Here is a 22729-nt window from a genome sequence, read left to right as displayed (position 1 = left end):
CTTTACCTTTTAGTACTGGCCTTAATGACACATAACCCAGAACCAAGACTGGAAAGACCAACTTCAGGTGACTGACGGTGGTTCTTATACTTGCCTGTTAGTCTTCCTGGCGGGTTATGATCATTACCATTGTGCTACAGAAATCCTTTACAACTTTGTAGACTGGATGTCAACATTGGTTTTATGCTTTTTCTGTTTTTCAATGATGTTTTGTTTCACCATCATTTCCTTTTATGTATTTTGCTACATTTAATTTTTTTTACCTTTTTACTGGATGTTTGGCGCAGATAACCTAGCTGCTTTGTGCCATAAAACACTAAATCAATCAATTAATTCTTATTCTGTCATTTCTTTATCATCTCTGAATCACTCTTTTTATTAGAGAGGTCTCTTGATTTATCCTTTTCTGCTTTAACTGTTTAGGATCATTAACTGATCCATCTTGCATATTCTTCTTTGGGTGAGTCAGACCATAGACATTTTCGCATCTCCTGCCAGTTTCAACATCGCACAGCCTCTTTTCGTTGTTTGTCTTTGGCGATCTCACAGACTGGTATGTGAACTAAAAGTAGCACATTTGTCTTCCATAACTTATATAATTATGCAGTTTCCTTTTTCTCTGGATTTTGCCTCTTACCAATTTTTATTCTCCAATATACCCAGAAGATCTAGTGTGATGACTTTTGTTTGTTTTATTTTCCAGTCATTTTCATGTGGTTTATATACGTATCATGGTACCTTGATTAATGTACATATTTCAACAAATTGAAAATTCCTCATTGATAAGAAAAAATAAAATGGATGGAAGAAGGTGATAGTCATCTGATACAATGTTACATTAAGAAAAACATCTTACACTTCTCATTCCTGGTGCCATGGGAAACCACCAAGTTGCTGTCTTTACCTCACAGGTATTACTTAACAAAAATCTGTATTGAGCATAGGAGAATGGAAAATATTAAACCAATCTCCTCCTTCTAAGAGGCCAGTGTTGAAATGAAAGTTTTCTGGGAATATAATTGACATAGCCAATTCTGAACTCTTATTAAAACAAAACAAATGAAACAGACAATTCTTTCCTGATCTTTCTTACTTCCAGTGAATTTTCTTTGCCTTGTCAAGAGAAAACTTGTGCTTATACAGAGATTGTGTGACCTTCCCATTGGTAGAGGGCTACAGCAGTGTGATTGTCATAAGCTGTTATAATGTATCTGGGAGCTTGTTCAAGGTTGATGGCATGTGGTAGTTGTATGTAAGTGAATAGCTCTTAGTGGTACAGAGGTAAGTAGCTATATGAAAAATATTTTTACATCAGGGAGATTTTAACCCTGTCTCTCGACTATTGAACTATCCCAGAATAAGTAAAAAATATTATAATGTTACTTGTCATTGTAGTTTGCGCAAACTAAGTTTTACTCTGGACAAAAGTTTAAGGAAAATAAATTTTGAATGTGATTACCAAGCTACAGATAAATATATTTCACTTGTAAAGGGTTCAACAATTCTTGTTTTAGGAATTTGATTTGGTTTTAGGACTTACAGTATCAAGATAATTATACTCACTATAAGTATACAAGTATAAAAGTGCAAACTAAGTTTTACTCTGGACAAAAGTTTAAGGAAAATAAATTTTGAATGTGATTACCAAGTTACAGATAAATATATTTCACTTGTAAAGGGTTCAACAATTCTTGTTTTGAGAATTTGATTTGGTTTTAGGACTTACAGTATCAAGATAATTATACTCACTATAAGCATACAAGTATAAAAGTGGAAACTTTTATTTCAAGACAATTTGAATTGCTATTGGTTGTGGAACATCTGTTATTTATAAGGTTTGTTTGAAGTTCCTTCAGCATGAACTTTATTTAAGTTTCTTAAAAGCAGAAATTTCATACCTTCTATACTTATGTTAAATAGTGTTCCTGATGAAATATAGTGTGCATGTTGTTGTATATAAGATTTCTAAGACAAATGTTTGTTTCTTTTCTTACTCTTTCAGTAAGAGAATTGTTCAGTGATGGCATTAATCTTTACACTGAAAAGTGTGACACTCAAAACACAGCTCGGAGGGACTCCAAGTTCCTGTAGAAAAGAACAGGAATGTTTGAACCCACAGGAACTTGGAATCTCCTGTCTATTAAAAAGTTTTAATAAAATGGGCAAATGACCACATCACCCATATTTTTTGGAGGTCTCACAAAATGTCATTCCTCCATGTTGTATCATAAGCCTTTTCAATGTCAAGAGTATTGATACAAGATGTTGTTTGAAAAAAACTTCTCTGATTGATGTTTCAAGTTGAATCAGGTGGTCCATGGTGGAGCTCTGTTGTGGAACCCACACTGGGTGGGCGAGAGGAGGTAGTTTGATTGAGGGACCCAGGCAACAGGTAGAGAGAACAAACAGTGATAGTACGACCAAGGAAACACATATTTGGAGAATGTCCATGCTATGTATTTACCAAGATTGTCATTTAATTATTTATTATAATTCTATCTTTGGATAACATGAAATTTGATTCTTTTACGAAAAGAAAAACAAATCCGCTGGGGTGTCCCAAATGGAACCCGAATTTGGGCGCGGTGTAGATTCCCATTGGCCTGATTAACAGTATTAATAAACTTCTGGAAAATACGCTACTGTCTAAAATATAAAACACCTCTCGAAGAAACAGACAGTCCGCTGACTGCTTAGTAAGGTGAACAAACTCAGTTATACAGGGTTTGAATAAAAATCACACCACAGTGGGATTATTTCTTGACGTGAAAAAAGCTTTCAATTCAATCGAGCATCATAGTCTCAAATAGAAACTACCTCTATTTAATCTCCTGCCAACCTCAACAAGACAGATCTCATGCTTCTTAAAGAACAGAACAACTACAGTCAAAATCAATATTGCAACATCTCACACCGTTTACCTGTCGGCAAGGTTCTGTTCTCAGATATGTAGAATATATCATGTATGTTAATAATATTTCCTTCCGAAGCTACTCGAGGTCTATGAGCTCATCGCCCTACTTCAGCAGTGTGAGACAGAGAGAAGGCAACTTGTTATCACCACCTTCTGCCAACTCTTGGGCTTCTTTTTTGCCAACAAATAGTGAGATTGATCATCACCTTATAACTCCCCCACGGCTGAAAGGGCAAGCATGTTTGGTGCAACAGGGATTCAAAACCGCGACCCACAGATTTCGAGTCAAATGCCTCAACCACCTGACCATGCCAGGCCACGAAGTTAGAGTAAAACTTAGGAGAATTTAAATTAGTTTGGTTCAGAATATCAGTGGGAATGATCATGTGTTAACAATAATTTGAGTGAATGAATAACATACATTGCCTACAATATTTACAGGGCCATTTTTCTATTGTTTTATAATTTTAATTTTGTTAGTTGAGTACTTGTAATTGAACCATGAATTATGATGTTCTTGCACAATGTTTGAGGTCCAACAAATAGCTTAATATTTAGTACTAAATATTTTTACTCACAGTATAATAATGTTTGATACTTAGAAGTTTTTGCAATGTTAATAAAGTGTTTATTTTCTTATTTATAATATTGTTTGTGAGGTTTATGCAATTTTAAAGGCATTCTCTGTTGATGTTAATCATTTTAATATTTTTGTATCATTCTGCATGAAACTTAATTATTGTATTAGTTGGAAGAAGAGTATGGTGAAAAGTATACATCATTTGATTAGAATAACCATAATAATTTCTTTTAAGTTTATTTTGGAATATTTCATATTTATATGTATCAAAAGCTAGTTTGTATACTTCTAGGGGAACTATATAGGCCTGAATGGAGAAACCTTGATAGTTATGCAAGTTATACCTTTTTCTTACATTAATGATGCATCTGTAAAGGCAGAAATGAAATATCAGTAATCACAGAGATAAGTGTGTATTAATTTGTTATAACTCAAAAACAAATTAAATAAAAAAAATGCTGCATTGATTGAAAATTTCCCAGGGTACAAGCTACAGTGTGGGATCATAATATGTACCCTAGGGTTTTGAGGAGACTGAAGAAATAGGACCCACATTGCAGTGGGGATACACTGTCTATCAGTCTTAACCTCCATTCACCAGTCTCATAAAAGAAATAGAGTAGCAACACATACAGAATTAGAAATAGAAGGTAGGACAGTGAGACGTGGGTGCTCAAGCCCACAACTTCCTACATGGGAAAACAATGTGGGACATGTTTTTACACATGAAAACTTCACACATGATTTATAACATACAATGCAACAACTGTCATGACTTATACATTAGGGAAAGAAGCAGAAATATGGAAACTAGATTCAAAGAACACAAAAAACTATCTTTGCACGTTTTTCAATACAACAAATGTCGTTAACACATTATCATAGGAGACTCCCAGATGCTGAGTAGGAAAACAAATGCAAAATCAAAGAAACCCTACTTATAGATATAAAATTAGAAATTTGGAGAGAGAGGTGCATCTGCTCAAGTCCATAACTTCTCATGTTTTGAGTTATAACAAACTAGTATTTGTTAGAGGTTTAGGTTTGCTGTTTTAATGGAGTCATTCCTTCTGATTTTACACATTTCACTATTTAACTTCATTAAAATGTATTTATTTTCACTAATACATATAAACAATTGTGATAAAAATACTGACAGAAATAGGTTACAACTTCATGTTGCATAACAAAAGTGTAAAATGTTTAATAAATTCCAAAAAAATGAAAATGAAACAAATTCAAGTATTTGGAAAGACTTGAGACCTACTAGAGCAATAGCTCTGATGATAAAATGATGCTTTTGTGAAAGTATTTAAAAGGTTTAATGAATGAACACAAATTTGGAAAATGTTTTTCACTGATAAGATCAACAGTAGAGTTGTTTTATGGAGGATTAGACACTTGTTCTGCAAATATTAAGGCTAATTTGTGACACCTTTGCTATTTTTCTTATAAGAGCAAAGAAAATTAGCTTATCAAAATATGTTCTGTGATTTAAAAAAATTTAAGAATTGGTTTTATGGCGAATCATACCATCTCAGTGCATGCATCGTAAGTATGGTCTTTCACTGTCTTTTCATCCTTACTTTTAGACATGGAATTGGTCTCTGTTGGTACTAAGTTTTGTAGTCAGTGAACAAATTTTCAATATCTTGTACATATGTGAACAACTATTTCTGTCCTTATCATGAAATTAGAAACAGTTAAGGAATGTTATGAAGAAAAAAGTATTTAAATGTGATTGTTTGGAAAGTTTTGAAACATTCTGTTGTGTGTTGGGGGGGGAAGGGAGTTTCTTCTGGAAGTGGAATTTTATGTTTAAGAATCAAGAGGATTTCTTAAACATTCATTTGGTATGGATAAATCTACGCTACATCATACGTATGAAAAAATTGCATTATAAAGGTACTTGTCTCAGTTTATGATGACAGTATTGTTTGTGGTCTATGCAGAAATGACTTGAAGTTTCCCTCTTCTTGTTATTGTAGCATGTATTGTAGTACCAATTGCATGCTAAACAACTGAGAGAACTGTTTAGAACTGGAAAATTTAATTGGTTACCTTCAGGCAGTATTTACATTGATTAGTTTTGTGCAGTTTAATCAAAATTATGACTTAATCAATTGTCACAATAATAATAAACTAATTGCAAATAGAGATAACAATTTTCTCTATTTTTGGTAATTTTATTTATCCAAGTAATAAAAATGTTACTTTGTTTGCTTCTGAGCACAAAACTGCATACCTGACAAATTAAATCATGAACATCAGCAGAGATGCCAACCATTATGATTTGAACGTAATCATTACGATTTTGGTGTATACATTACAATTACATGCTCATACAGACAAATATTACAACTTGTTGCAACTCCCAAATTATTATATATTATTTTGGCCAATACAATAAAGTGATAAATTGTTCCCCAGGACTTGAAAGGGGTGAAAAGAAAATTTCTAGTAAAATACAAATAAATTTTGATAATAAATAAAAGACATAGTCCAAGTGGCAACTTGCAATAATCATGTTTGTGCTTGAAATAATAAAAAAATATTTGTATCTCCAACATCTACCAATAGTTTAAGTGCAGTGCTTCTCCTACTGGGTCCATAGGGGAAATCCATAGTTATGTCATCAGTGCTTGTCAGCCAATCAGCGCTCGTGTCGATGGGTACTTATCATTTTCTAAGCAGCATGGAAACACCAATGCGATCGTTCACAAGTTGGAAAAAAAAGAGGCCTCGTTCACCAGATTGTCTTGTTTCTGGCAAATCTAAAAGGACTGAAACTGTGGAAGGGTTCTGTCTACAATCATTACGCTCAGTCATTTGAAATAGTTGGCATCTCTGTATCAGATAGTATAAAACTTTTAATTATAAATGTGCTTTAATGTCTAGTTTATTAACATGTATGGATAATGAAGTTCATTAATCGTTTTAATGCCATTTAAGTTTTTTAATATATACATTACACATTTTTAATGTGGCTCCCTTTTGAAAATCACAGTATATGTAATTTGATTTGAAATTAGAAACTGGCTGTAAAATTAAATCACTTGAAACCAGGACTGGAAAGTCCAACTTCAGGTGACTAATGCTGCTGTTTGAACTACCCATTAGTTATCCTGTCTATAATTTTGCTACACTTCTTTTAAAACATTTTTGTTACTTTCCTTTTTGAAAATGGCCATAACGTCAAATAATCTGGAACCAGGACTAGAAAGGCCAACTTCAGGTGACTTATGGTGGTTTTTGAACTTACCTCTTTGTCCTCCTGGTGAGTTACGATAATTACAGTTACACTACAGAAAGTCCTTTACAACTTGAATTACTGTAGTGTTTCTCTTAATGTTGTAGACTTGATGTAAACTTTGGTTTTATGCTATTTATGTGTTGTTTTTTTAAACATTGTTTTATCATAATTTCCTTTTATGAATTTTACTAAATTTACTTTTTTTACTGGATGTTTGACATAGATAGCCTAACTGCTTTGTGCTATAAAACTTTAAATCAACCAACCAACCAACCTCTCAGAAAGACTTACAAAACTTCCTTGCTACTTCTGATAGATTGTCCATATCAACAAACATATTACCACTGTGGATATTTTCTTGTGTGATATGTTCTTTGTTCGATACCTTTAAAAGTATACAAATGTCTAGATTTTCTCTTAGAAGCACCTTGCATCATGGAATCGTGCTTAGATGTTAGCTTCAAAACTGGTACTTGCGCTATGAGTATCAACAGCATTTTTCTACCAAGTGATTCTCTTGTGCTGCTACTAATCTTATTAGTCTTCTCTTTTTTCAGTTGCTTGTTTCTTGTGTATCTGTTGCCATGAAACTTCCTGGTTTCTGATTTGTGAGGACCATGCTTCATGTCCAAATTAAAATATTCAGGAATTACAAGGGTAATAAACATTTTTGTTAGACTACATGAAGAAGTAAAAGTATTTTCTTTGTTTAACACATAGAGTTTAACATTTTTGATTACCAATAACCTTTTATTGATGAGTCAAAGTCCATTGAAAGGAAGTAGTAATAAGAAAATCTGCATTTTGATAATGAGGAGGAATTACAGATAAACTGGGTAAAATTATTAACAAAATTGGATGAAAACAATTGTGGATCACACTTCCATGAACATGGAATGTAAATAGGGCATTTAAATAGAAAATCTTTTAGCTTTCATACTTTTTAAGGGTTTACAGTGGTTCTCAGAGGTTTTGATAAGACATTGAAAATATAGGGACTAAGAATTCAAAATATGGAAACGATTATTTGTAATATCTTTTGATATTTTAAGGGAACATGCTATCATAAAATTAAGAACAGGGAATCCTAGGTGTGATTGAACTGTTCATTTACTGATTCAGCCCCTAAGGTGCCTTTCAACATGAAAATTTCAGTTAGAGTTATTCTGGTAGAAATTATTTTTACTGTACTTAATCTTTCTGAACTGTAGTTGATTATTAGAAAGTACCAAAATATTTAGAGTTGTATCACTTCACTAACATTTCTTATACAACCACAAAAAGCAAATATTTGACTGTGAATATAGATAGTTTTTCTAAAATTTCTTTAAACATTTTAAGGGTGTTGAGTGTTGATATAATTACTAGAACCTTCTTTATCATAAAAACTTTTGTTCTTGAGAATGATTGCATGAGAGATTGAAATGTTGTACTTGTTTTTAAAATATTCCTTCTTACAATAAAAGGTGTAACTTCTAATAATCTAACAGCAGTGTTGGTATTTTGAGTGCTTATCACATTTTCAAACAATTTTCCCTTTTTATGTTCTTGTTTAGAGCAGAATGACTTTATAACACCCCAATGTCAAAAGTTTGAATTAGTTATTCATGTTTTTGCACTTGTTAACAGAGTTCTTAGAATTCTTGCACTATTACCAGCAGCACAGTGTGTGAACTTTTAATGCTAGAAAATTGGTTCTGATACACATGGTTGGTAAAGCAAAGATAGCGTATTGTGTATATTTGTGCTTAATTACAAACACATAAATAATTAGAACTCAACACAGAACATTTAGTTTCTGAACAGACTTAAAAAAATATACACAACAGACATAATTGAAACACAAATTAAATTTTTTTATTTTCTTATTCATAATTGTATGCAGTAAACAGACATCTATATTCACAAATAATATTATCCCACTAGTAAAATGTGTAAAAATTTGAAATATATAGAGTTGACACTTGAATTCATGTTTGGAAAATTCCTTGTAAATAAATTTTTCAATATTTGTGTATAGTAAGAGATATGATATCAGCTTGGTGAATAAGTATGACTTGTATAGAGATTTCTAAAGCTAACTGTCATAGAAAATTGGCTCAGCTGAGTGCAAACCTAACTGACAACTGTCTGTTATTTTCAAGTAATGTTATTATAAGGTTGATAGTGTTGTTACATTTATTAAACAACAACAAAATAAAAATCAAACTTCTTTAAAGCCTCTGTTTGTATGTAATTTTCCTTTAAGTATTGTATAAGAAAGATTTAATACCAAACTTGAAATACTGAGTAACGATGTGTGCTTGTGAACAAATTTTGCACTGTGTCTTTTTGTGTAAGTATTAAAATTGATGTGTGGGTTAAAGATAAAAAAGTAGTTAATTTTGGTGTCTTTATTTTTCTTTCAAGTGAATAAAAAGTATTACATTTGTTCAGAAAGTGAGATAAAAAAATAACACTTTCATTTAATATATATTAATTTGAGCATAACCTACTATTTGTAACTTTGATTTTCATCTACATATTCAGAGTAAATGAATGGATCATTGTGATATAATTTTTGAGCAACAAAATCTTTGAAAATGCAGAATAAGTTTTTCATAAACAAGTACTTGTGTTGAGCTGTACCTCATGTTTAAATGTTCTAATGCTGTGTTTTTATCACCCAGATAAATCATGATTCTAGCCTTTTTATATGCAAAAACGGCTCGTTTGGGCTGAGAAAACACTTTACATAGAAGAGCGAACAACGTTTCGACCTTCTTCGGTCATCGTCAGGTTCACAAAGAAAGAGGTAACTGACCGGAAGCTGACCACATGTTTGAAAGGGGTTGTGTAACTGTGTGTCGAAATGTAGAGGGCGGTATTAGATGTTTGAATATATAATTTTATTTATTATATTAATATAGGTATAAAGGCGTTCCTTTATATTGGTTTATTTTGGGTTTAAGTTGTTGTATAAGTAAGGCTTCTTTAATTTTGCATTTGTTTATGTTTGTTTCTTTATTTAGTATTTGAGTGTTTTCTATGGTTATGTTGTGTTTATTTGACTTGCAGTGTTCGAAAACGTGTGAAGGTGACTTTTTATGTTCTTTGAATCTGGTTTCCATTTTCTACTTGTTTCTCAATATAGAAGTCGTGGCAGTTATCACATTGTATTTTATAAATAATGTTGGTGTGGTGTTTGTCAGTGTAGTTTTACATAGTATAGACCTCAGTTTTGTGCGGGGTTTTTGAATAAATTTGGTATTAATTGGAATGTCATATTTTGTTACTAATTTTTGCCAAATGTTGGTTATTTGTTTGCTGATGTCGGGAATATATGGTATACAGCAGTATATGGTTTCGTGGTTTTTTGATTCGTGAGCTGTATTTACTTTAGTTGGTTGATTTTGCTTTCTGTCTAGGTGTGTGCGTATAATGTTTTCTACGGTTTGTGGAGGAAACTTATTGATGTTGGTGAAGTATTGTTTTATTTTGTCTAATTCATCGTTAATTTTATCTGGTGAGCATAGTTTTATGGCTGTGTTTATTTGGTTTCTTAGTATGTTGAGTTTTGTTTTGTTTCATGTGCTGAGTCCCAAGGAATGTATAGTCCAGTATGGGTGATTTTTCGGTGGATTTCTGTTTGAAATTGTGTATCAGTTTTTGTAATTTTGAGGTTAAGAAATGATATTTGATTGTTTTCTTCCTGTTCACATGTGAAGTTGATGTTGGGATGTATAGAGTTAATGTGATTGAAAAATTAAGTATGTGTTCTGTAGATTTGAATCCGCAACCGTGTCATCTACATATCTATACCAGTATAGTGGTGGATGTAATGCTGTGTTAATTGCTTGTGTTTCAACTTGTGTCATAAAAATATTGGCTAGAACTGGTGATACTGGGTTGCCCATGCTTAGGCCGTTTGTTTGTATATAGTTTTGGTTGTTGAACATGAAGTTTGTCTTTATCGTGGTGAATTCTATGAGGGTTGCTAACTGGTTACTGGGAATTTCTATAGTTGGGTTAGGGTCTCGGATATAGAGTTCTAAGGCTATCTTGCAGGCTTCAGTGGTTGGAACTTCTGTAAAGAGGGATATAACATCGAAACTGGCCATTAAGGCTTTATGATTAAGTTGATTTAGATTAGACTTGAAATTAAAAGAGTCTTTGATAAATGAGCTGGCTGATGTTACATATTTGGAGAATGCCCATGCTATGTATTTACCAAGGTTGTAATTAAACGATTCATATGTGGACATTATTGGTCGTAATGGACAATCTGGTTTATGAGGTTTGGGGATGCATTATATTTGTGGTGTCGCGTGAGTCGGTTTTACGTAGGTAGGAATAAAGTGTTTGTGAAATTGTGTTGGCTTTTTTCATTTGTAGTAGTAATTTGTTCAGTTGCGTCTCGTGTGTCTTTGTTGGATTTGTGTGTATAGGTTTAAATTTGTTCGTGTCTGATAGGATGTTATTCATTTTTTGGATGTATTCATTTCGTGTTCATTATGACTATAAGCGTTACCTTTATCTGCTTTTAGAATTTTTATGTTTTTGTCTTGTTTTAGGTTTTTATGCAATTAATGTCTATTTTGTAAGGTTGTTTTCAGTTTTCTGTTTTGTGAAATTATGTTGATGGTTTTGTGAGAAAATTCTTTGAAAAAATCGTTTAAGATGTTGTTTTTAGGTGTTTCTGGAAAATATAAATTTGTAATTTTACCTGGGAAGGTTGGCTGTTGGATGTCAATAAAATTATCTAAGTTGTCTTCTTTCTGTTGGTTGTTTTGGTTGTTTCCTTGTTTTTTTGTTCTCTGTAGAAAGTATCACAAGTCTCCTGGCTAGGTCTTCTAAACATGTTTTGATTTCTATGGTTGGAATGTGCCTAGGTGCTATAGCGAAGTTGAGTCCTTTGTTAAGTAGATGTATCTCGTCTGTGTTTAATTGGCGGTCGGATCTGTTAATTATGAGGTTAGTCAGCGGTTTGTCGTTTTGGTGTCTTAAACGATTTTTCAAAGAATTTTCTCACAAAACCATCAACATAATTTCACAAAACAGAAAACTGAAAAACAACCTTACAAAATAGACATTAATTGCATAAAACCTAAAACAAGACAAAAAAAACATAATTCTAAAAGCAGATAAAGGTAACGCTATAGTCATAATGAACAGAATGAATACATCCAAAAAATGAATAACATCCTATCAGACACGAACAAATTTAAACCTATACACACAAATCCAACAAAGACACACGAGACGCATAACTGAACAAATTACTACTACAAATGAAAAAAGCCAACACAATTTCACAAACACTTTATTCCTACCTACATTAAAACCGACTCACGCGACACCACAAATTATACTGCATCCCCAAACCTCATAAACCAGATTGTCCATTACGACCAATAATGTCCACATATGAATCGTTTAATTACAACCTTGGTAAATACATAGCATGGGCATTCTCCAAATATGTAACATCAGCCAGCTCATTTATCAAAGACTCTTTTAATTTCAAGTCTAATCTAAATCAACTTAATCATAAAGCCTTAATGGCCAGTTTCGATGTTATATCCTCTTTACAGAAGTTCCAACCACTGAAGCCTGCAAGATAGCCTTAGAACTCTATATCCGAGACCCTAACCCAACTATAGAAATTCCCAGTAACCAGTTAGCAACCCTCATAGAATTCACCACGATAAAGACAAACTTCATGTTCAACAACCAAAACTATATACAAACAAACGGCCTAAGCATGGGCAACCCAGTATCACCAGTTCTAGCCAATATTTTATGACACAAGTTGAAACACAAGCAATTAACACAGCATTACATCCACCACTATACTGGTATAGATATGTAGATGACACGGTTGCGGATTCAAATCTACAGAACACATACTTAATTTTTTCAATCACATTAACTCTATACATCCCAACATCAACTTCACATGTGAACAGGAAGAAAACAATCAAATATCATTTCTTAACCTCAAAATTACATAAACTGATACACAATTTCAAACAGAAATCCACCGAAAAATCACCCATACTGGACTATACATTCCTTGGGACTCAGCACATGAAACAAAACAAAAACTCAACATACTAAGAAACCAAATAAACACAGCCATAAAACTATGCTCACCAGATAAAATTAACGATGAATTAGACAAAATAAAACAATACTTCACCAACATCAATAAGTTTCCTCCACAAACCGTAGAAAACATTATACGCACACACCTAGACAGAAAGCAAAATCAACCAACTAAAGTAAATACAGCTCACGAATCAAAACCACGAAACCATATACGCTGTATACCATATATTCCCGACATCAGCAAACAAATAACCAACATTGGCAAAAATTAGTAACAAAATATGACATTCCAATTAATACCAAATTTATTCAAAACCCGCACAAAACTGAGGTCTATACTATGTAAAACTACACTGACAAACACCACACCAACATTATTTATAAAATACAATGTGATAACTGCCACGACTTCTATATTGGAGAAACAAGTAGAAAAATGGAAACCAGATTCAAAAGAACATAAAAGTCACCTTCACACGCTGAACACTGCAAGTCAAATAAACACAACATAACCATAGAAAACACTCAAATACTAAATAAAAGAAACAAACATAAACAAACGCAAAATTAAAGAAGCCTTACTTATACAACAACTTAAACCCAAAATAAACCAATATAAAGGAAACCTTTATACCTATATTAATATAATAAATAAAATTATATATTCAAACATCTAATACCACCCTCTACATTTCGACACACACAGTTACACAACCCCTTTCAAACTGTCAGCTTCCGGTCAGTTACCTCTTTCTTTGTGAACCTGACGATGACCTAAGAAGGTCGAAACGTTGTTCGCTCTTCTATGTAAAGTGTTTTCTCAGCCCAAACGAGCCGTTTTTGCATATAAATTTCTCAACAAGTGGGTTTCTCGTCATCACTGATTATGATTCTAGCCTATCTAAAAGTTTACATTGGATTATACACTCCTTTCTTACATGTGGTAAAACAGAATTTTGTATTATATCAGTGGTGTTGTCCCATGACACAAACAGAAACAAGCTTGAACAAGCTGGGTATGTGAATTGAACCATCTGCCAAGATTCTGTGATTCTGAATGTGTGAGGACACTCTTGTAAGTGGAAAGTTAGTTAATTTCTATAGTATTTAGTATCTGCTTAGTTTCATGTAACTTTAAAAAGTTTAAACATTTCAAGTAACTTGCCATTCAGTTTGTTGAAAAAATTTTGGGACCATTCAGCAATTTAACCAGCATTTATTTATTAGCATGTTAAGGTAATTAAAAAGCAACACCAACCAAAGTGAATATTGATATTTATATATATAGACCAAAATTTCCATGCTAGTCACACTTAGTTATTTATTGAGTCTTGGAATTTAAGATGTCTTTATTAATAATTGAGTAATTTGCTTAAGTTTAAATTATCTAAGTTTTGAATAAGGCTTAATATGAACTGAGAATGCCTTTCTATATGTATATTTTAATTTATAATACATTTTCATGTTCCCATCATTTTATAATAAGTGAATATTGTTTTTGACTTTTTTCATCTTCAGTTTAACATGTGTGAAGAATAGATGTAGATGACTTAATACAGAGAAAAGTGATGGAATGTGGAAATAAACATAATACATTGAATAGTTATATAGTTGATTCTCTGTTAGTACTGACCTCCACAAGTGCAAACAATAACTAATTTCATAAACCAATCACACTGATATAAAAATAAGTCTTGCTGGTACCTTGCCTTTGTTTTTTAAATTTTAACATTGTGCCCTCTTGTCATAATGGGGTATAAACATTGTTTAATCAAATTTAGTCAACTTATTGTAAATTTGGTAGTGAGGAAAGCTGAAGAATACTAGTAAATAAAAGGCTGTTACTGATGGAATTTTGGCAAGCTATAGTTTTAACTTTGTTGTATGCATTGATCAAACTGAAAGAAACTTAAAATTTAAAATGAATAAACGTAAGTGAAGTGTTGAGAAAAAAAGGTAAAATTCCTACATTACGTGAACATGCATATCGTATCAGTCTTATCATTTATTGGAAAATAACTGTTATTTTGGATCGACTGAATGAAATAAGAGCTGGAAACATTAGATGATCTATGAAAGAAATGAAAATGAAAGTAATTATAAATAAAGATAAAGGTCAACCGGTATGTGAATGACATGTTTTTCTGAAAGTTCAGTGTATTAACTAAGTACTCACATAATCAGTGCCTTTTACATATTTATGGTTTCCATGTAGAGTACCTGGTTTGAGACTATTTAAACTTTCAGAAAAAGATTGATCACTTGAGTACCTTAATGAAACTGTACCCTTGTTAATTTTGGAGTACCTGAGGGTCAGTGCTTGGGCTTTTGTTCTTTCATATTTACATTAATCATATTGCTAGAGGCATGTCATGAGAGTTTAGTGAGTTATATTCAAAATGTAATTAAATTACTTTTATTATCATGGTAAGTAAACTTGGCAACAAAACTAAGCTTGTAAAATAAATTTGGAAATTATAGTTTTAATTTCCTAGTTTTATAAGACAACATTTAAAAATGTCTTCAATTTTCCATTGTTTCCAAATTGTGATATTTGCTTTTTAAGTATTTCCTCTTCTCTTATTCATTGACCACTTCTTGAAGAACTACAAAATTTAACATAAGTTGCTCATTATAATATTGTTATTACTCAGACAAAGTATAATTTTTATAGCCTTCAATCTTATTTGGTTACAGAGGTATAAACTAGAAAATCAAGCCACTTTAGCCACACCCACAATTAAGTTTTCTCTTTCACAAGTTTCCAATATTTAGTTCTCTTTGATATTTAAAACTATATACTTTTAACCAACAGAAATCCAAATATTATTTCACATAATTTTCTGTACAGGAGTTTGTTTATTTTGCTTCCAGTGCAAATTTTATTCCCACAGGAAACACATTGGCAAGTTTAGCTAAATTTGTATTGGGTCTTATTAAATAGTAAGAAAGCCAGAAAATTTTGATATTCCTGGGACAATGTGTGCTTTCAGCATGTTATTTTGTATTCTTTGTTGCATTTTTGATTAACTAACAATCATTTTGTGCAGTGATACCATTATGATAATAGTTTTAATTAAGAGTTGATAAAAAAAAGACCCAGATATGTATTATATTTTTAGTTTTTCATGTGTATTATTTATTATTATAAAGGTAAATAAAATATAAGTTTTAGATTAGGTTAAATAAATAAAAAAAACGTTTTCCTGTGATATGCTCATTAGTAACCAATGCATTACATAATTTCTTCAGGTAACGTAATTTACATGTTTACAAAGTGGTTCACAACTTGTGTGGTGATATCATTAGTTAGACACAGTTCAAAGAGCAATAAAATTTAAGCATAAATATACATATATTGTTAAGGGCTTAAAGCTATTTAAGATAGTCAAATGTGTCGTGAAGTCATTCTTGAAAATAAAAAGGGCAATATGTTTTCTTTTCACGGTATATGAGGTGAAGAGTTAGAATGAGGAAAATAACATAACATCGTAAAGTTTTACTGAAAAACACACATTGAAATTCCAGTGCAATTACCCACCCTTTTTCACAGTTATAGCTATTTTTCATATGATTTCCTTCGTGCACAGATTGTCACTCATTACTAGCTTTGAATTACTATCTAATTACACATGTATGCCACATGTGCAAATTAGCATTCAACAACTCTCCACCAGTATGAGTGTAACACATCCTTTTTCTGATATTTATATTACCACAGCAACCTGCCACAATCAAGGCAGGTTATCTTAATTGCAGGGTATAACCATACATTACAAACCCTCTCAGATATTTCCAGTGTCAGTGTTTCGGGTCGCTCAAAGACGTCATGTTGTGGTTCTTTGAACTGTGCTCATTCTTGCCCAGAATGGTTAGAAGAAAAGAGATGCAGCATTTGAAATGATTCATAACATTACTTATCCTGAGGCTTGAAAATTGCTATCCAGCACTTCAACTCAGATGTATGCTGCTGCATGTCATCCCACAACTACAGTGGGAGTGCAGACAGATATCTCTGTGTCTCCAAAAGAATCATTCTCAAACCAAATGAAAAGGATTTTGACCTGCATTGTTAAAAAAGTTGATTAATTAACTTAACATCCATCTCTGTCCCTAACATACATTCCAACAAATTCCAAGATCCACTTCCTCTAGTTCTGGGTACAGGCATTTCTTTGGGTGCATCATCTTCTCTCACCACAAGATGCAAAGAATCATTTGTTCTTGTCCCCAGTCACTGGAATCCTCTTTAAACAGCATAGACCTACCCAATCGAATCAGGGCAGGATCCGTGGAGGATGACAGAACTCCCTCAAATAAAAACAGCAAAGAACAAAAGACATGGACGAAAACAGAATGGTTCTCCACCCAACTTACCTGCACATAAGTAATAATGTCCAACTTGATACAATGGAACTGTCAAGGTTTACGTTGTAATCTGGATGACATCAAAACACAGATTGCTTCCTACCATTCTGCATGTCTTTCCTTACAGGAAATATGCCAGTAACCTGCCAATACAGTTACCTTTCAGTATTTTTTTTTTGTACAGAAATGACAGGCTGTGTGATGGATGAGCACATGTAGGGTTGGCATTGTTGGTTGATTAGCATGTGCCCACCCTGTCTTTGCCACTGGATGCACTCTTGGAGTCTATTCTATCTTGCAAGGTGTTGCTGTACACTAATGCTAGTGATAATTTATTGTTTATGCATGACACCTTGTTAAGAGGATAAAATTGGTCTCACCTGAAATCTAGTGTGTCTTTTTAAAATCATAAACTTGTTTATTCTTATCCTTTGGTTTTTAGATATATCACAAGAAATCACAACACATTCATCCTTCCTGAATATTTTATGTATTTAAATAAAATCTATTCTCTCTCTCTTCTTTTTTTTAATGCTCTTAACATGCTTTTCATAAGTTGCAGGTAAGTCAATCACGTATTTCAGTTGAAAACAGAGAATCTACCTAATTCTATCTAGTTTCTCTGGTTTTGTACATTTCTTGTCAACAAGCTTTTTTATTTTGTAAAATTTCAGTCATCAACATTATTTTAACTGAACTTTTCATGTTCTTAATAAAAGGAATATGTTTTAAAGTAATTTTAAATACTTTATTGTGAGAGAGAAAAAATGTAATGTAGATTGTATGGTCAGTAGTATGTACTTCATGGGCATTCTCTACTCAATCATACGAAATTAAATGTAGTCATGTTGTTTCGTATTCAGTCAGTAAATCAAACCACCCCACCCACTCCCCCACAAAAATTATATTTACCAAAGAGTTTTACCTACTTCAAAGGCATCTTCACATTACAAAAGGAGAAAAGTTATAACATTTATGAAACGTTGTTTTACACCTAATGCAGAAAATGCTAAATCACATGTTCATTGCAAATTAAATCACTTTTTATACCCTTATTTTAAAAAAAAAGACCAGAAAATAGAGAGAATGGCATTTCTTATTTTAAATAATTCTGGGAGAGCATGCCTCTGGATCTTCCTTAAGATATTGTGCATAAAATATGGTGTAGAGTCACAAGCCAGCACTACATAGTACACTGACAGAATTATCTCCCTGATTCATTAGTATCACCCACTTTTAAACACACTGAAAACCCTGCCTGTTGCTCTTTTCTAAAGAGATCTTAATATAACCTTTCCATCCCTGGAGTAATTTTAGTAGGTGTAGTGAGAACAATTTACAACAAATCAGTGTCATTACTCAGACAAAGCTCACACAATATTTCAAGTGAAGACCATCGAGGAACAACTAGTGACTTGAATAGAAAGATAACTTCCTCTTTTTTACTTGATAATCAGTTTAAGTTGCATCACTCTGAACAGTCCTTCATACATCACCATTCCTTCTTGTGTATGAAGACCAAAGTTGTACACCACTTCATAAGTATTTGGTGGATCAGAGCAATATATATTGATGATCTTTCTCATGAAGTAGTTTGATCCTTCAGGCACTTGTCACCTTGTAATTCAGAAGTTACTTTTTGTTTCATAAATGTTTAACAGAATTTGAATTAATAACTTTTTCTTTAATTATGTTTTTTATGTAAATCACTAAGATTTTCTATACTTAATCTTTTCCCACAGAAAGGGATTTTAAGATTATAAAATCTATTTATTTTATTATAATTTCTTCAATAAAGAAATATGATTTGATATAAAATTGCAGAAAGACTTGCCAACATTATGGTTAAGAATGTGACTGAAATGAGTCTGAGGTAATTAACCACTTTAATACAAAAGTATCCAATACCAAATAATTAGTAGTAAACTGTATTTTAACAAAAAGATTAATTATGGGCCATTGAAAAACAAACTTTATATTATGTATTATAAACATTCTCCCTGATTTTATTCCTCACTCATGTTTAAAATTAACTGTAGCAAGTACATTTATGAAAAGTGGTTTTTTTACAGCATCCAATCAAGAGCAGTTTTCCTGATGAAGTCACTGGTGGTGTTTTATCAAAAGTGAAAAGAAAATTAGGCTTACTAGAAGTTTCCAAAATGGCAAGTCTATCTGAAGAATTTAAAAAAATGCACTTTAAACAAAAACATTCAGGCAACTGATTGTGATCCACATACATATTCCATTATCAATTAAATTATATTCTATTAAACCTGTATGTGTGCTTGGTCATTCTGACCAGTTCTGTAATCTCCATATAACCATGAAACTACATTAACCACTGAAATGTTCTAAATATACAAAGTGTATCATCATGAGTTTTGCCAAATGTTTTGTGTAAAGTTACAAGCCATTTATTAACTGAAATTATAGTTCAAGTAAATTGCTTTCATAAAACATTTATCCATTAATTTGTGAATTCTCTGTCAAGTAATTCTGTGTAAAGTGTGATTTTTCATGCTCAGAATAATTAATTGTGCTCATTTCATGGTTTTTATGTTTAATTTACCTTACTTATAATACCATCTAAATGAATATGATTTTCTTATTTTCATAGAACTTTAAACTTGCTCTCTCATCTTCACCACCATAACACCAACTGTAATGAAAGTAGTGAAACAAAGGTTGGACATACAAAATAATTGCAGATTGTGAAAATGCAATAACAATTTTTATTTTAGCACAGTCTCAGTTTTCTAAACATTTCCTGATTGGCTGCTTTTGATTTTATTACTTTACAATGCCTTTCTGACCCAATATAATGATGTAATTGTCAAATATACACAGCAGTAAAACTTAACCAACAGACTGAAATACAAAGTGTACAATGACACTGAACATCTTCAACATCCAGATCCCTTCTTCCACCTCTTGTGGAGCAGATTGATTTTTTGTTCAAAACTGAACTATTTGTCTCTTATTTAAGTTTCTGCCAGGACTTTGGCTTTGAAGATGCTGTACCCTATTCACCATCTGAGACTTCAGTCTTGAACAGGGTCTTTCCATATGTCTCCAGTACAGAGTCTGTACACTGGGTTTCACTGGTTATACTTTTTGGGAATATACAGTCAGCCATTCTTCCCTTTGGTCTTCATATTTAGGTGAAGCTGATTGAGTTCAGTATGTCACAGATTGATGTTGCTTTTTCCATCAATCAGCCCACCATACTATGTTTTATTACCACCTCTGCTTGTTACCTTTCTCTGAGTCATTTGAGGAAGGTTGATACTTCCATTTGGTTGTACTGTTTTCATTGCCAAACATCTTTTGAACCATTCTTTCATTCCCAGTTATACAGATGGTTTAAAATCAGTTAAGTCTATTGGATCTGCCATGGTTTGTTGCAGCTAGGTGGTTTTCTACAATATCCTCTCCACAGTTTCTGTGTTCACTGTCAAGTTATGTGGTATTTCTTTTGTTCTGGATGATATTGAAGCTACAGTACACCTCACTGTTCTATTTATACCAACTCTCTTCACTCCACTGGTCAGAGAATCACTTTGTGTTAATTCTCACCTTATTTTCCCAATATTCAACACTGGCTGGCCTATTTTTTCTTCTATCTTCTATTCACATCCAGTTTTTTTCTGATTAACTGGTCATGTTGGTATTCACAGGAACAAGTTTGCTGACATTAAGTTGGTCTGTTCTGGTGCTGTCACTGCTTTGCTTGTTCTATATATGGACTACAGTACTGTATTCAAGGCTCAGCTTCTATTTCCCATATATTAGGATTGTTTCCTACATACTAATATCACCTATATTTCTATTCATTTTTTTTATTTCCATTATATTAGTTTTGTTACCTGTATATTAATATCACCTATATTTTTATTAATTTTTCTATTTCCCATATATTAGTATTGTTTCCTATATATTTCTTTACATTATCATTTTCTGTAATTCCCATTCCTATTTTATTTTTTTATTTTTCTATTTTGTGAAAACTGTTTTAACATTTTTTTAACTGTTGTCACTGCCATCTTTCATGTAATGCACACACTCTTTTATGTACATCTAAACATGACAGAATGTCTTCTGTTATTATTTACCTAAATGACATCAACATCTGTACTTGTAATGTGCCCTACTAATCATTGCTCTTTATTATCCTAAAAGAATAGTCAATCGAGTTAAGATATTTTATGTCACCTTTATTGGGTTATATGTTGCACTGATAAAGATTTAAGCACTCATTCAGTTTTACATGTTCATAAACAGTCAAAGGATTGTTAGGCTAGTTTGGCCTGCTTGAAATGAATAGTGTATTTTGTTCAGTTTACATTCTTGCTCTTGCTCAGTATGTTAGTTATTGATATTTCTTTTCCAAAAGTTTAGTGATGCATTTGAAAGCCAGCTGTGTGACATTGAATAGATTCAAAATAGTTATTGGTATCTGAACAGACCTATTTGCTTAAAAAGTTCCACCAGTCTATAGAAATACAGAGATAAAAGTTACAGTTTTCTAAATCACTTTTTTTGAGTATATGTATAAAGATTGGCTCTGCTTACTGTTAATATAGGAAGATTTTGAATTTTCATGAAACATTAAGAACAAGTTATGAAGTACTTTATAAAAATGATAAACGTAGCATGAGATAGACTTAAAATTGAAATAACTTTATTTTAACTAAACATTTTAGTAAACTGAAAACATTGAAGATCTACATGTTGCATTCTTTGGAAATAAGAAGCTTTATGGCTGTCAGGTATTTACAGTGTTAAAGAGTATAATGTGTGTGGTAGAAGGAACACTCTAAATGTCCCTCTGGTGCTAATATATATAATAAACAGTGTGTGTCATGCTTCTTTGTTTTAATAGTAATGGTCTACAATTTATATCATTGTTTTGTAACAAAACTACCAATTGATATTGTCAGGTCAACTATGGTATTTATGTTGTGAATGTTTCATATTTATTGGTTTGTTTTTTATTCTTGTTAACTTTGGTGATACAACAAAACAATTTAATTCAGAAATTATTTAGATTTAGAATTGATATTTTGTCTTTATTGAGCTGAGAGTAAGTTATTGCACAGTACATTTTTAAGCTTAATTATAAAACAAATAATACCCGAGGCTCACTTATTGCACCATGATAAGTTAGATAGCATTTTATTTATATTTTTTTCAGTTGTTTATTAACATTGAGGTACAGTAAGATAAAAGTAAGATAAAAATTACCAAGGGTTTCAGTGGAGTAGTGTTTCAACTAAGCCTTTGTTACAATAATGTTTTACACCCAATGCTTATATTTAGGCCACTAAATACACCTTTCATTTCTAATGTTAATTAGAAATTTTTCCATATCACATCTTCCAATTATTTTAGTTTAGTCACAGAGTCCATCAGTTTCCTTTCAATAAAATTGATTTCTTATTATTACTTTCTGACTTATGGTGCACAATTCTTTATTCTTTTCTTGTCTAATTTTTTGTTAGTTAATTTACATATAACAGTT

The 22729-nt window shown here is 32.0% G+C and overlaps 1 long non-coding RNA gene across 6 annotated transcripts in view; it reads left to right on the top strand.

Moving 5' to 3' along the window:
* The window catches only part of LOC143255431 (uncharacterized), a 37160-nt gene extending 15100 nt beyond the window's left edge, over window positions 1-22060 (top strand). The window contains exons 4-6 of one of the 6 annotated variants that reach the window (XR_013030643.1): window positions 7305-7404; window positions 13808-13923; window positions 19278-19409. This is a non-coding gene — a long non-coding RNA (uncharacterized LOC143255431). Of the gene's footprint in view, window positions 1-1099; window positions 1679-2990; window positions 3019-7304; window positions 7405-13807; window positions 13924-19277; window positions 19410-21911 lie in introns of those variants that run through there. The other 5 variants (XR_013030644.1, XR_013030645.1, XR_013030646.1 and 2 more) reach the window with 5 other exon arrangements.
* Window positions 22061-22729: the final 669 nt, after the last annotated feature.

Source organism: Tachypleus tridentatus, chromosome 7 (assembly GCF_004210375.1).
Source record: "Tachypleus tridentatus isolate NWPU-2018 chromosome 7, ASM421037v1, whole genome shotgun sequence".
Lineage (NCBI taxonomy): Eukaryota > Metazoa > Arthropoda > Merostomata > Xiphosura > Limulidae > Tachypleus > Tachypleus tridentatus.
The sequence above is the reverse complement of the archived record's forward strand: the minus strand, read 5'-3'. Positions and strand labels throughout refer to the sequence as shown.